At 42.0% G+C, this 15,338-nt stretch overlaps 6 non-coding genes across 6 annotated transcripts; all 6 read left to right on the top strand.

The window, feature by feature from the left end:
- Positions 1-6,990: 6,990 nt before the first annotated feature.
- Positions 6,991-7,109, top strand: LOC138408836 (5S ribosomal RNA). Its single transcript, XR_011242157.1, has one exon. It is a non-coding gene; the product is annotated as a 5S ribosomal RNA (ribosomal RNA).
- Positions 7,110-8,725: 1,616 nt separating this feature from the next.
- On the top strand, positions 8,726-8,844 carry LOC138408825 (5S ribosomal RNA). Its single transcript, XR_011242145.1, has one exon. It is a non-coding gene; the product is annotated as a 5S ribosomal RNA (ribosomal RNA).
- Positions 8,845-10,460: 1,616 nt separating this feature from the next.
- LOC138408305 (5S ribosomal RNA) lies at positions 10,461-10,579 on the top strand. The gene has a single exon (XR_011241624.1). It is a non-coding gene; the product is annotated as a 5S ribosomal RNA (ribosomal RNA).
- A 930-nt stretch (positions 10,580-11,509) lies between these two features.
- LOC138408813 (5S ribosomal RNA) lies at positions 11,510-11,628 on the top strand. The gene has a single exon (XR_011242133.1). It is a non-coding gene; the product is annotated as a 5S ribosomal RNA (ribosomal RNA).
- Positions 11,629-13,282: 1,654 nt separating this feature from the next.
- LOC138408150 (5S ribosomal RNA) lies at positions 13,283-13,401 on the top strand. Its single transcript, XR_011241468.1, has one exon. It is a non-coding gene; the product is annotated as a 5S ribosomal RNA (ribosomal RNA).
- Positions 13,402-14,331: 930 nt separating this feature from the next.
- On the top strand, positions 14,332-14,450 carry LOC138408802 (5S ribosomal RNA). The gene has a single exon (XR_011242122.1). It is a non-coding gene; the product is annotated as a 5S ribosomal RNA (ribosomal RNA).
- Positions 14,451-15,338: the final 888 nt, after the last annotated feature.

Below are 15,338 nucleotides of genomic sequence, written 5' to 3'. Positions count from 1 at the left end.
TTTTTCTTGCAACGATACGACAAAATTGCACCTTGAGCTTGTTTTTCAGAACAATTTAACCCCCGCCCCCCCACACCTCAAGATTCCATGGTCGCAAAGCAACAGAACAATTGATGATGGTGATGATTCACATGTATAAAGGAGGTATTGTGGCTGGAGTCTATCGCTTACGGCCATACCACCCTGAACACAGCGCATGCGTGACGGATCAGCAGGTATCTTTTTTGAAATCGACGGACGTTGAGCACCACGGGTGACTCAGCTCCGCTCTCCTTTTTTCCCCCTTTTTTTCTCTATCTACTGAACATTTAAATGAGATAATAGAATTAAAATACAGCAAAGGACTGAGAGATACCCCCCCCCAACAGTGTCGCACTGTCTGGGGGAATCTATTTAAGTTTGTTTTCCCCCTCCCTCTTCTAATCCTCCACTTTGGAGCGCTTTATGTTTAAAAAAAAAAATCATGACGGACCTCACGGCGACAACACGGAACGGAAAAACGATGAATGAGACAGACAGCGGACAAGAAAATGAAGGAAAGAAGAACAGAGAATTAAACGACACGGAGAGGGACGGGAAGAAACTCACCGTGAGTGTAGAAACAGAAGGAGAGGAGGAAGTAAGCACCATGACGCTGATGCGGTGCGTGCGCGAGCTGTGCGGAGGACTGGTGGCATGCCGATACATAAATCCCAGGAAACACGAGATGACAATGAGCCATCCGAAAGGGAAGGAGAGGCTGATGGAGGGATTCAGGATTGGGGAGACAAGAGTCCACGCTAGAGAGCTCTGCAACGACGAGTTGGTGGTCTCCTTCCTGAACATACCATACTACATAGAGGACAAGGAAATAATGGAGAAGCTGCGTGGATGGGGAGTGACACCAGTCACAGCAGTAAGGAGACGGATGTGGCCGGGGACACAAGTGGCAGACGGGACACGATTCCTTAAAGTGAAGTTTAATGACGAGATCCAGTCCCTCCCATACTCAACAAAGTTTAACACAGCCCTCGGAACGGAGTATTTCAGAGTTATACACGACAAACAAACAAAAGTCTGCAGGATGTGCATGCAGCCAGGGCACATCCTGAGAGAGTGCCCAGAGTTTCAGTGTCACAGATGCGGAGTTCAGGGGCACTACGCAAGAGAATGCGGAAGCCAAATGAACAGGACAGGAGAAAAGAACGGACCCAAAGACGGGAAAGAGAACACCATGGAGATAGAAGGAATAGAAGGAGACACGGAGGAGGAAGAAAGCGAGGGAGAGGCGGGGAGTGAGGACTCGGATGGCAGCGACGGGGAGCGCGGAGCAGCGGAGGAGATGGAGATGACAGAGGCGATCATGATGTCAGCGGCGGAGACGAAGGGAGCAGCGGGGACGGAGTTAGCAGCGGTGAACGAGACAGCAGCGGAGAAAGAGAAGACAACGGGGACGGTGACGACAACGGGGACGGTGACAACGACGGAGAAGGTGACAACAGCGGCGACGGAGTCAGAAGCGACGAAGCAGATAGCAGCGGAGACGGAGAAGGAAGCGAAGACGGTGACAACGGCGGTGACGGTGGCAACAGCGGTGATGAAGATAGCAGCGGTGAACGCAACAGCGGTGAAGGAGAACGAGGCTGCAGCGGAAAAGGACGGAGTGAGCGGAGAGAAGAAAGCACAAACACACATAGAAGGAGAGGAAGCAGATAAGAAAACAAATGATCAAGACATGGACATGGACTTAATGACCCAAATAATGCAACTAAGAAAGAGACAAAACCCTCAGAGGCAACAGAGACAGTACAAGAAAAGCAAAAGCAAAAACAAATGAACATAACAATACTTATGATAACGATCTTAACGATAAACGCAAGAGGGCTGAACAAAAGGTGGAAAAGACAACACATATATAACCTGAGTGAGTATGATATAATATGTATCCAAGAGACACACTGGGATGAAAGATGCATGATTGAAGTAAAGAAAGAATGGACAGGGGAAATATACTCAAATAATGGTGATGGGAAAGCTAGGGGAGTAGCTATATTAGTGAAAAAAGGAGCAGTGGGGAAGGTGAAGATGTGTGAGAACGATGGTGAAGGGAGGCTGATAGCGATTAAATTTAAACATATGAATGAAGAAATAAAACTCATAAATATACATGCAGCAAACACAGAGAAGGAGAGGAGGATGATGTTCGAACAAATGGGAGTAATGTGTGAAAGCAACAGCTTAATAGTAGGCGATTTCAATGTATGGTGTGGAAAATTAGATGTCTCTGGGAAAATGAAATTTAAAAACGACTCATCAAGAGGGGCATTACAAAAGATAAAAAGAGAGAAAAAACTGTGTGATGTGTGGAGGGAAAGAAACCCAGAGGCAAAAGTATTTTCGAGGAAACAAGTGGTGAAGGGAGAACTAAAACAAAGCAGAATAGACTTAGTGTTAAGTACAAAAAAATTAGCAGAAACAATAGGTGAAATACAGTACAAAATAACAACACTCAGCGATCACATGATGCTAAAATTCACGCTAGGGCAAGAAACAAAGACAAGAGGAGGTGGGGTGTGGTGTTTGAATGGAGAGCTACTTAAGGAAAAAAAATATAAAGAAGGTGTGAGAGAATACATAAAATGGGAGATGAATGAGAGAATGTATGAGGAGGACATAGGGCGGTGGTGGGAAAAATTAAAAGAAGGAATAAAAGAAATAAGCAAAAAATATGGTAGGAACAAGAGCAAGAAAGGGAAAGAGAGAGAAAAGTGGTTAGTGAGGGAGATAGAAAGAGAGGAAGAGAAAGCTGAAAAAGAGGAAAATTATGACACAAAAGAGTACATTAAAAAAAAAAATGAACTAAAAGAAATAGAACAGGGAAAATGCCAAGGAGCAATCATCAGAAGCAGAGCAAGATACACCATAGAGGGAGAGAAATGCACAGGATATTTCCTAGGGCTAGAGAAAACAAGGCAGAAAAACAACTACATTGAACAAGTGGAGGGAAAGAGAGGAGAGAAGATAAAAGACATAGCTGGAATAGCAGAGAGAGTAGAAGAATTTTACAGAGAGCTGTACAAGAAAGAAGAGGTAGACAATGAGAGTAGCAGACAAGTGATTGAGAAAATAAAGAATAGGATAAGCGAGAATGACAGAGAGATGTGTGAGGGAGAGATAAGTAGAGAGGAGATAGAGACAGCAATAAGCGGGTTAGGGAGAAATAAAAGTCCAGGAACAGACGGCTTAATAGGAGAATTCTACATAGAGTTTAGAGAAGAATTAACACCAGTATTAGAGAAGTTATATAAATGGATAGAAGAAAAGGGAAAGATACCGCAAAGCATGACAACAGGGCTAGTAAGCATAATTCACAAAAAAGGGAGCAGGGATAATTTAGAAAATTACAGACCACTGACAATGTTAAATGGCGACTATAAAATCTTAGCAAAGGTATTAGCAAACAGGATAAAGAAAGTTATAGGGACGGTGGTTGGGAGCACACAAGCATATAGCATACCAGGTAGGGACATAGCAGACACTATAAGCAGCATCAGAGACACAATAACATACATGAAAGAGAACAGGAAAGGGATAGTACTAAGCATAGATCAAAACAAAGCATTCGACAGAGTAGACCACAGTTATCTATATAAAGTATTAGGGAAAGCAGGTTTTGGAAATAAGATGATAGGGAGGATTAGGACAATGTATGAGAAAGCAGCAAGCAAGGTAAAAATTAATGGAATAATCACAAATGAATTTAGAATAGAAAGATCAGTAAGACAGGGATGTCCGTTATCGGCTCTCCTGTACGCATTGTCCGCAGAGCCGTTAGCGGCATTAATATTACAAAACAAGAAAATAAAGGGCATAGAACTACCGGGTGGACAGGTGAGCACGTTATATCAATATGCAGACGACACAACGGTGACAGTGGTAGACAAGGAAAGCGTAGCAGAGACGTTAGAAAGTGTAGAACTATTTGGTAGGGCATCAGGAGCAAAATTAAATATAGAAAAATCAGAAATCATGTGCATAGGAGAGAGCAGAGTAGGGGAAGAAGTAAAAAGACTAAAAGAGAACAACGAATACATGAAGGTGTTAGGAGTGAACTTAGGGATTGAAGATAGAGAAGGGAGAGATAGGCAATATGAAGGGATAGTAAACAACATAAAAAAGACGTTGGGAATGTGGAAACGGAGAGGATTAAAACTGAAAGGGAAAGTGATAGTGGTAAATGCACTAATCATGAGCAAATTAATATATATAATGAATGTTTTGGATGTGCCAGAGAAAGTGCTGAAGGATGTAGACAAGATAGTGAGTGACTTCTTGTGGGATGGGAAGGGGGCGAGAATAGCAAAGGAAGTCCTAGAAAATGAGTATGAAGATGGAGGCCTAAAACTGATCAACCTGGAAAAGAAAAAGAAAGCACTAAGAGTAAAAATGATGACGAGGTATCTAAAGAACAAGAAAGATCAAGTGTGGAAGGTGTTCTTGGGAGAGGCAATTAAAAAGAGTGGAGGATGTGGTGAAAGCGGTGTGTACATGGAACTGAAGAAAGGGATGATGTCTGAAACAACAGAGATCCTCAAAGAAATGCTTGGAGCATGGGGGGAATTCCTAAAAAATGTGACGTATGACTGTAAGAATGTGAAGCAAGTATGGGAGCAACCAGTTTTTCTAAACCCAAAAATAACAATTAATGGAGCAACAATATACAACAGAACCATATGGAATGCAGGGATCAGGAAAGTAAAGGATATAGTGTACGAGCATGTTCCAGGCTTCATGGGAGCACAAGCGATAGTGGATGAAGTAAGAGGGAGGGGGGACGAGATATGGTTGGGAACAGCAGAAGCAATAATGGAAAAAATTAAAAAGGCAATGCCGAAAGAATGGATGGACATGATTGAGAGAGAGGCTGGGGTGAGGGATGAAAGAGAGATAGAAATGTATGTGGGCAAAGGAGAGAGCAGAATGAGTCTGAACTGTGTGAAAACAAAAATACTCTATAAATGTTTAAGAGGGGAAGAAGTGAGAAGACCGGCTGCTGAGAATGTATGGAAGAAAGTTATGGATGGACTGGATGCAGAAAAGATATGGATGAATCTAAGAGTGAAATGGAACAGCATAGAGTGTGAAAACTTTGATTATCTCTTGAGACACAATAGAATTTTCAATAACCTGATCATAAGCAAGTTTGATGTGAATGTGAAAAAGGAATGTGATGTGTGTAAGATAAAAGTGGAAACATGTATGCATGAGTTTGTCGAATGCAGTGAGTTAGAAAGTTTCTTTGAGAGGATGAAAGGAACGATAAGCAGATGCTGGGAAGGGAAATTGATAGAAAGGATGGAATGGAGAAAGATGTGGCTGTTTGGGATGAATGGCAGAGTGAAAGAGTGTAATATTAATCTGTTAAACTATGTGTTGAGTCATGCAAGATATGCAGTTAAACTCAGGAGAAACTTGGCCCATTATGAAAAGAAAAAAGCTGAAGTATGGAGTGTGTTTAAAAACATGATAAAAAGAGATGTAAACATGATACACAGATACACGGAAAAAGAAGAGTTTAAAAAAGGATTTGTGGATGGAAGCACTCTGATAGAGGTAACAGATGATGGGAATGTGGAATTTGATTTCGGCAAAAATTAATGAAAAGTGTTGTATGTGCCAGCTGTAAGTGTCAATATGTAATGGCATTTTTAAAATTAGGTGTCTTCTTATTGGTTTTGTTTTGTTTTGTTGTTTTGTTTATTTTATTTTGTTTGTTTGTTTGTTTGTTTTGTTGTTGTTTTGTTGTTGGTTATTCTGATGTTTTTTGTTTTTCTCATTTTCTGACTTAAATATTCATTATCTAGGGAAGTGTGGGTCGTATCTCAGACAGTAGTCTGAGATAATGACGAGATATGTATATAAATGTAATATCTGTACATAAAATGTGTGAAAATTATGTATTTTTGATAATAAAAAAAAAAAAAACATGCCCGATCTCGTCCGATCTCGGAAGCTAAGCAGGGTCGGGCCTGGTTAGTACTTGGATGGGAGACCGCCTGGGAATACCAGGTGCTGTAAGCTTTTTAGACTTTACATTGCAAAGAGCAGAGGGCGCTGTTGCTGCTGCTTCAGAGGAGACACATCTTGGAAAGAGCAGGAAAGACTATTCATCAAAGAAAAAAAGGATATGGAACCCTCGCATCATCACTGAAGGAAGAAAGTGAGCATTCAAAAGACCATATGTAGTCAAAACACTACTTTATCCGTGTCATTTCAACATGTCAGTCTCAAAATGTCATATTTGGAGAGAGCGGTGAGTTTACTCAGCATCAAGGAAAAAACAGTTTATGTAACCCTGACATAGTTAATGAAGGATATGATTGAAAGTTCAAATTATTTTTTTTTGGCTTGCAATACTAGGACAAAATGACACCTTCAGTTTATTTTCCCTGCACAATAAAACAGTTGAAGGAACTCCAGAGTGTCAATGGTCACAAAGTGGAAAATGTTTGGATTAGGGTGATGATTCTCTTTGCCGCCAGCAGATGGTGCAGTTGCTGCTGCTTCAGAGGAGACACATCTTGGAAAGAGCAGGAAAGACTGTTCATCAAAGAAAAAAAGGATACGGAACCCTTGCATCATCACTGAAGGAAGAAAGTGAGCATTCAAAAGAACATATGTAGTCAAAACACTACTTTATTCATATTTTATTAACACATCATTTTCAAAATGTCATATTTGCAGAGAGAGATGAAAGAGCAGGGAGTTTACTCTGCATCAAGGAAGCAACTGGATACGAAACACTGATAATATTGCTGAAGGAAATTTTTGAAAATTGTAATGATATTTTTCTTGCAACGATACGACAAAATTGCACCTTGAGCTTGTTTTTCAGAACAATTTAACCCCCGCCCCCCCACACCTCAAGATTCCATGGTCGCAAAGCAACAGAACAATTGAGGATGGTGATGATTCACATGTATAAAGGAGGTATTGTGGCTGGAGTCTATCGCTTACGGCCATACCACCCTGAACACGCCCGATCTCGTCCGATCTCGGAAGCTAAGCAGGGTCGGGCCTGGTTAGTACTTGGATGGGAGACCGCCTGGGAATACCAGGTGCTGTAAGCTTTTTAGACTTTTCTTTGCAGAGGGCGCTGTTGCTGCTGCTTCAGAGGAGACAAAATTACACCTTCAGTTTATTTTCCCTGCACAATAAAACAGTTGAAGGAACTCCAGAGTGTCAATGGTCACAAAGTAGCAAAACTGTGGATTAGGGTGATGATTCTCTTTGCCGCCAGCAGATGGTGCAGTTGCTGCTGCTTCAGAGGAGACACATCTTGGAAAGAGCAGGAAAGACTGTTCATCAAAGAAAAAAAGGATACGGAACCCTTGCATCATCACTGAAGGAAGAAAGTGAGCATTCAAAAGAACATATGTAGTCAAAACACTACTTTATTCATATTTTATTAACATATCATTTTCAAAATGTCATATTTGCAGAGAGAGATGAAAGAGCAGGGAGTTTACTCTGCATCAAGGAAGCAACTGGATACGAAACACTGACAATATTGCTGAAGGAAATTTTTGAAAATTGTAATGATTTTTTTCTTGCAACGATACAACAAAGTTGCACCTTGAGCTTGTTTTTCAGAACGCAGGGCTTTGCGTAAGGCGCAGGGCTATGCGTAAGGCGCAGGGCTATGCGTAAGGCGTAAGGCGCAGGGCTATGCGTAAGGCGCAGGGCTATGCGTAAGGCGCAGGGCTATGCGTAAGGCGCAGGGCTATGCGTAAGGCGCAGGGCTATGCGTAAGGCGCAGGGCTATGGTGTAGCTTTGAAGCAGAGGCATGAATCTTGCCATGTCAGGCTTGAGTAAGAAATACAAACCCTTCTCCTATCTTACCTGGCACCTCACCAGAGCACAATAAAACACCTGCCAAGAAGCGGGTGTCAGTATCTGTTGAACATTACAGGAATGGCAGCAAAACACTACTTTATCCGTGTCATTTCAACATGTCAGTCTCAAAATGTCATATTTGGAGAGAGCGGTGAGTTTACTCAGCATCAAGGAAAAAACAGTTTATGTAACCCTGACATAGTTAATGAAGGATATGATTGAAAATTCAAATTTTTTTTTTTTGGCTTGCAATACTAGGACAAAATGACACCTTCAGTTTATTTTCCCTGCACAATAAAACAGTTGAAGGAACTCCAGAGTGTCAATGGTCACAAAGTGGAAAATGTTTGGATTAGGGTGATGATTCTCTTTGCCGCCAGCAGATGGTGCAGTTGCTGCTGCTTCAGAGGAGACACATCTTGGAAAGAGCAGGAAAGACTGTTCATCAAAGAAAAAAAGGATACGGAACCCTTGCATCATCACTGAAGGAAGAAAGTGAGCATTCAAAAGAACATATGTAGTCAAAACACTACTTTATTCATATTTTATTAACACATCATTTTCAAAATGTCATATTTGCAGAGAGAGATGAAAGAGCAGGGAGTTTACTCTGCATCAAGGAAGCAACTGGATACGAAACACTGACAATATTGCTGAAGGAAATTTTTGAAAATTGTAATGATATTTTTCTTGCAACGATACGACAAAATTGCACCTTGAGCTTGTTTTTCAGAACAATTTAACCCCCGCCCCCCCACACCTCAAGATTCCATGGTCGCAAAGCAACAGAACAATTGAGGATGGTGATGATTCACATGTATAAAGGAGGTATTGTGGCTGGAGTCTATCGCTTACGGCCATACCACCCTGAACACGCCCGATCTCGTCCGATCTCGGAAGCTAAGCAGGGTCGGGCCTGGTTAGTACTTGGATGGGAGACCGCCTGGGAATACCAGGTGCTGTAAGCTTTTTAGACTTTTCTTTGCAGAGGGCTCTGTTGCTGCTGCTTCAGAGGAGACAAAATTACACCTTCAGTTTATTTTCCCTGCACAATAAAACAGTTGAAGGAACTCCAGAGTGTCAATGGTCACAAAGTAGCAAAACTGTGGATTAGGGTGATGATTCTCTTTGCCGCCAGCAGATGGTGCAGTTGCTGCTGCTTCAGAGGAGACACATCTTGGAAAGAGCAGGAAAGACTGTTCATCAAAGAAAAAAAGGATACGGAACCCTTGCATCATCACTGAAGGAAGAAAGTGAGCATTCAAAAGAACATATGTAGTCAAAACACTACTTTATTCATATTTTATTAACATATCATTTTCAAAATGTCATATTTGCAGAGAGAGATGAAAGAGCAGGGAGTTTACTCTGCATCAAGGAAGCAACTGGATACGAAACACTGACAATATTGCTGAAGGAAATTTTTGAAAATTGTAATGATTTTTTTCTTGCAACGATACAACAAAGTTGCACCTTGAGCTTGTTTTTCAGAACGCAGGGCTTTGCGTAAGGCGCAGGGCTATGCGTAAGGCGCAGGGCTATGCGTAAGGCGCAGGGCTATGCGTAAGGCGTAAGGCGCAGGGCTATGCGTAAGGCGCAGGGCTATGCGTAAGGCGCAGGGCTATGCGTAAGGCGCAGGGCTATGCGTAAGGCGCAGGGCTATGGTGTAGCTTTGAAGCAGAGGCATGAATCTTGCCATGTCAGGCTTGAGTAAGAAATACAAACCCTTCTCCTATCTTACCTGGCACCTCACCAGAGCACAATAAAACACCTGCCAAGAAGCGGGTGTCAGTATCTGTTGAACATTACAGGAATGGCAGCAAAACACTACTTTATCCGTGTCATTTCAACATGTCAGTCTCAAAATGTCATATTTGGAGAGAGCGGTGAGTTTACTCAGCATCAAGGAAAAAACAGTTTATGTAACCCTGACATAGTTAATGAAGGATATGATTGAAAATTCAAATTATTTTTTTTTGGCTTGCAATACTAGGACAAAATGACACCTTCAGTTTATTTTCCCTGCACAATAAAACAGTTGAAGGAACTCCAGAGTGTCAATGGTCACAAAGTGGAAAATGTTTGGATTAGGGTGATGATTCTCTTTGCCGCCAGCAGATGGTGCAGTTGCTGCTGCTTCAGAGGAGACACATCTTGGAAAGAGCAGGAAAGACTGTTCATCAAAGAAAAAAAGGATACGGAACCCTTGCATCATCACTGAAGGAAGAAAGTGAGCATTCAAAAGAACATATGTAGTCAAAACACTACTTTATTCATATTTTATTAACACATCATTTTCAAAATGTCATATTTGCAGAGAGAGATGAAAGAGCAGGGAGTTTACTCTGCATCAAGGAAGCAACTGGATACGAAACACTGACAATATTGCTGAAGGAAATTTTTGAAAATTGTAATGATATTTTTCTTGCAACGATACGACAAAATTGCACCTTGAGCTTGTTTTTCAGAACAATTTAACCCCCGCCCCCCCACACCTCAAGATTCCATGGTCGCAAAGCAACAGAACAATTGATGATGGTGATGATTCACATGTATAAAGGAGGTATTGTGGCTGGAGTCTATCGCTTACGGCCATACCACCCTGAACATGCCCGATCTCGTCAGATCTCGGAAGCTAAGCAGGGTCGGGCCTGGTTAGTACTTGGATGGGAGACCGCCTGGGAATACCAGGTGCTGTAAGCTTTTTAGACTTTACATTGCAAAGAGCAGAGGGCGCTGTTGCTGCTGCTTCAGAGGAGACACATCTTGGAAAGAGCAGGAAAGACTATTCATCAAAGAAAAAAAGGATATGGAACCCTCGCATCATCACTGAAGGAAGAAAGTGAGCATTCAAAAGACCATATGTAGTCAAAACACTACTTTATCCGTGTCATTTCAACATGTCAGTCTCAAAATGTCATATTTGGAGAGAGCGGTGAGTTTACTCAGCATCAAGGAAAAAACAGTTTATGTAACCCTGACATAGTTAATGAAGGATATGATTGAAAGTTCAAATTATTTTTTTTTGGCTTGCAATACTAGGACAAAATGACACCTTCAGTTTATTTTCCCTGCACAATAAAACAGTTGAAGGAACTCCAGAGTGTCAATGGTCACAAAGTGGAAAATGTTTGGATTAGGGTGATGATTCTCTTTGCCGCCAGCAGATGGTGCAGTTGCTGCTGCTTCAGAGGAGACACATCTTGGAAAGAGCAGGAAAGACTGTTCATCAAAGAAAAAAAGGATACGGAACCCTTGCATCATCACTGAAGGAAGAAAGTGAGCATTCAAAAGAACATATGTAGTCAAAACACTACTTTATTCATATTTTATTAACACATCATTTTCAAAATGTCATATTTGCAGAGAGAGATGAAAGAGCAGGGAGTTTACTCTGCATCAAGGAAGCAACTGGATACGAAACACTGATAATATTGCTGAAGGAAATTTTTGAAAATTGTAATGATATTTTTCTTGCAACGATACGACAAAATTGCACCTTGAGCTTGTTTTTCAGAACAATTTAACCCCCGCCCCCCCACACCTCAAGATTCCATGGTCGCAAAGCAACAGAACAATTGAGGATGGTGATGATTCACATGTATAAAGGAGGTATTGTGGCTGGAGTCTATCGCTTACGGCCATACCACCCTGAACACGCCCGATCTCGTCCGATCTCGGAAGCTAAGCAGGGTCGGGCCTGGTTAGTACTTGGATGGGAGACCGCCTGGGAATACCAGGTGCTGTAAGCTTTTTAGACTTTTCTTTGCAGAGGGCGCTGTTGCTGCTGCTTCAGAGGAGACAAAATTACACCTTCAGTTTATTTTCCCTGCACAATAAAACAGTTGAAGGAACTCCAGAGTGTCAATGGTCACAAAGTAGCAAAACTGTGGATTAGGGTGATGATTCTCTTTGCCGCCAGCAGATGGTGCAGTTGCTGCTGCTTCAGAGGAGACACATCTTGGAAAGAGCAGGAAAGACTGTTCATCAAAGAAAAAAAGGATACGGAACCCTTGCATCATCACTGAAGGAAGAAAGTGAGCATTCAAAAGAACATATGTAGTCAAAACACTACTTTATTCATATTTTATTAACATATCATTTTCAAAATGTCATATTTGCAGAGAGAGATGAAAGAGCAGGGAGTTTACTCTGCATCAAGGAAGCAACTGGATACGAAACACTGACAATATTGCTGAAGGAAATTTTTGAAAATTGTAATGATTTTTTTCTTGCAACGATACAACAAAGTTGCACCTTGAGCTTGTTTTTCAGAACGCAGGGCTTTGCGTAAGGCGCAGGGCTATGCGTAAGGCGCAGGGCTATGCGTAAGGCGTAAGGCGCAGGGCTATGCGTAAGGCGCAGGGCTATGCGTAAGGCGCAGGGCTATGCGTAAGGCGCAGGGCTATGCGTAAGGCGCAGGGCTATGCGTAAGGCGCAGGGCTATGCGTAAGGCGCAGGGCTATGCGTAAGGCGCAGGGCTATGGTGTAGCTTTGAAGCAGAGGCATGAATCTTGCCATGTCAGGCTTGAGTAAGAAATACAAACCCTTCTCCTATCTTACCTGGCACCTCACCAGAGCACAATAAAACACCTGCCAAGAAGCGGGTGTCAGTATCTGTTGAACATTACAGGAATGGCAGCAAAACACTACTTTATCCGTGTCATTTCAACATGTCAGTCTCAAAATGTCATATTTGGAGAGAGCGGTGAGTTTACTCAGCATCAAGGAAAAAACAGTTTATGTAACCCTGACATAGTTAATGAAGGATATGATTGAAAATTCAAATTATTTTTTTTTGGCTTGCAATACTAGGACAAAATGACACCTTCAGTTTATTTTCCCTGCACAATAAAACAGTTGAAGGAACTCCAGAGTGTCAATGGTCACAAAGTGGAAAATGTTTGGATTAGGGTGATGATTCTCTTTGCCGCCAGCAGATGGTGCAGTTGCTGCTGCTTCAGAGGAGACACATCTTGGAAAGAGCAGGAAAGACTGTTCATCAAAGAAAAAAAGGATACGGAACCCTTGCATCATCACTGAAGGAAGAAAGTGAGCATTCAAAAGAACATATGTAGTCAAAACACTACTTTATTCATATTTTATTAACACATCATTTTCAAAATGTCATATTTGCAGAGAGAGATGAAAGAGCAGGGAGTTTACTCTGCATCAAGGAAGCAACTGGATACGAAACACTGACAATATTGCTGAAGGAAATTTTTGAAAATTGTAATGATATTTTTCTTGCAACGATACGACAAAATTGCACCTTGAGCTTGTTTTTCAGAACAATTTAACCCCCGCCCCCCCACACCTCAAGATTCCATGGTCGCAAAGCAACAGAACAATTGAGGATGGTGATGATTCACATGTATAAAGGAGGTATTGTGGCTGGAGTCTATCGCTTACGGCCATACCACCCTGAACATGCCCGATCTCGTCCGATCTCGGAAGCTAAGCAGGGTCGGGCCTGGTTAGTACTTGGATGGGAGACCGCCTGGGAATACCAGGTGCTGTAAGCTTTTTAGACTTTACATTGCAAAGAGCAGAGGGCGCTGTTGCTGCTGCTTCAGAGGAGACACATCTTGGAAAGAGCAGGAAAGACTATTCATCAAAGAAAAAAAGGATATGGAACCCTCGCATCATCACTGAAGGAAGAAAGTGAGCATTCAAAAGACCATATGTAGTCAAAACACTACTTTATCCGTGTCATTTCAACATGTCAGTCTCAAAATGTCATATTTGGAGAGAGCGGTGAGTTTACTCAGCATCAAGGAAAAAACAGTTTATGTAACCCTGACATAGTTAATGAAGGATATGATTGAAAATTCAAATTATTTTTTTTTGGCTTGCAATACTAGGACAAAATGACACCTTCAGTTTATTTTCCCTGCACAATAAAACAGTTGAAGGAACTCCAGAGTGTCAATGGTCACAAAGTGGAAAATGTTTGGATTAGGGTGATGATTCTCTTTGCCGCCAGCAGATGGTGCAGTTGCTGCTGCTTCAGAGGAGACACATCTTGGAAAGAGCAGGAAAGACTGTTCATCAAAGAAAAAAAGGATACGGAACCCTTGCATCATCACTGAAGGAAGAAAGTGAGCATTCAAAAGAACATATGTAGTCAAAACACTACTTTATTCATATTTTATTAACACATCATTTTCAAAATGTCATATTTGCAGAGAGAGATGAAAGAGCAGGGAGTTTACTCTGCATCAAGGAAGCAACTGGATACGAAACACTGACAATATTGCTGAAGGAAATTTTTGAAAATTGTAATGATATTTTTCTTGCAACGATACGACAAAATTGCACCTTGAGCTTGTTTTTCAGAACAATTTAACCCCCGCCCCCCCACACCTCAAGATTCCATGGTCGCAAAGCAACAGAACAATTGAGGATGGTGATGATTCACATGTATAAAGGAGGTATTGTGGCTGGAGTCTATCGCTTACGGCCATACCACCCTGAACACGCCCGATCTCGTCCGATCTCGGAAGCTAAGCAGGGTCGGGCCTGGTTAGTACTTGGATGGGAGACCGCCTGGGAATACCAGGTGCTGTAAGCTTTTTAGACTTTTCTTTGCAGAGGGCGCTGTTGCTGCTGCTTCAGAGGAGACAAAATTACACCTTCAGTTTATTTTCCCTGCACAATAAAACAGTTGAAGGAACTCCAGAGTGTCAATGGTCACAAAGTAGCAAAACTGTGGATTAGGGTGATGATTCTCTTTGCCGCCAGCAGATGGTGCAGTTGCTGCTGCTTCAGAGGAGACACATCTTGGAAAGAGCAGGAAAGACTGTTCATCAAAGAGAAAAAGGATACGGAACCCTTGCATCATCACTGAAGGAAGAAAGTGAGCATTCAAAAGAACATATGTAGTCAAAACACTACTTTATTCATATTTTATTAACATATCATTTTCAAAATGTCATATTTGCAGAGAGAGATGAAAGAGCAGGGAGTTTACTCTGCATCAAGGAAGCAACTGGATACGAAACACTGACAATATTGCTGAAGGAAATTTTTGAAAATTGTAATGATTTTTTTCTTGCAACGATACAACAAAGTTGCACCTTGAGCTTGTTTTTCAGAACGCAGGGCTTTGCGTAAGGCGCAGGGCTATGCGTAAGGCGCAGGGCTATGCGTAAGGCGTAAGGCGCAGGGCTATGCGTAAGGCGCAGGGCTATGCGTAAGGCGCAGGGCTATGCGTAAGGCGCAGGGCTATGCGTAAGGCGCAGGGCTATGCGTAAGGCGCAGGGCTATGCGTAAGGCGCAGGGCTATGCGTAAGGCGCAGGGCTATGGTGTAGCTTTGAAGCAGAGGCATGAATCTTGCCATGTCAGGCTTGAGTAAGAAATACAAACCCTTCTCCTATCTTACCTGGCACCTCACCAGAGCACAATAAAACACCTGCCAAGAAGCGGGTGTCAGTATCTGTTGAACATTACAGGAATGGC

The sequence above is a fragment of the Paralichthys olivaceus genome, chromosome 5 (assembly GCF_024713975.1).
Source record: "Paralichthys olivaceus isolate ysfri-2021 chromosome 5, ASM2471397v2, whole genome shotgun sequence".
Lineage (NCBI taxonomy): Eukaryota > Metazoa > Chordata > Actinopteri > Pleuronectiformes > Paralichthyidae > Paralichthys > Paralichthys olivaceus.
Note: the sequence above shows the minus strand (reverse complement) of the source record. Positions and strands in the feature narration are given on the sequence as shown.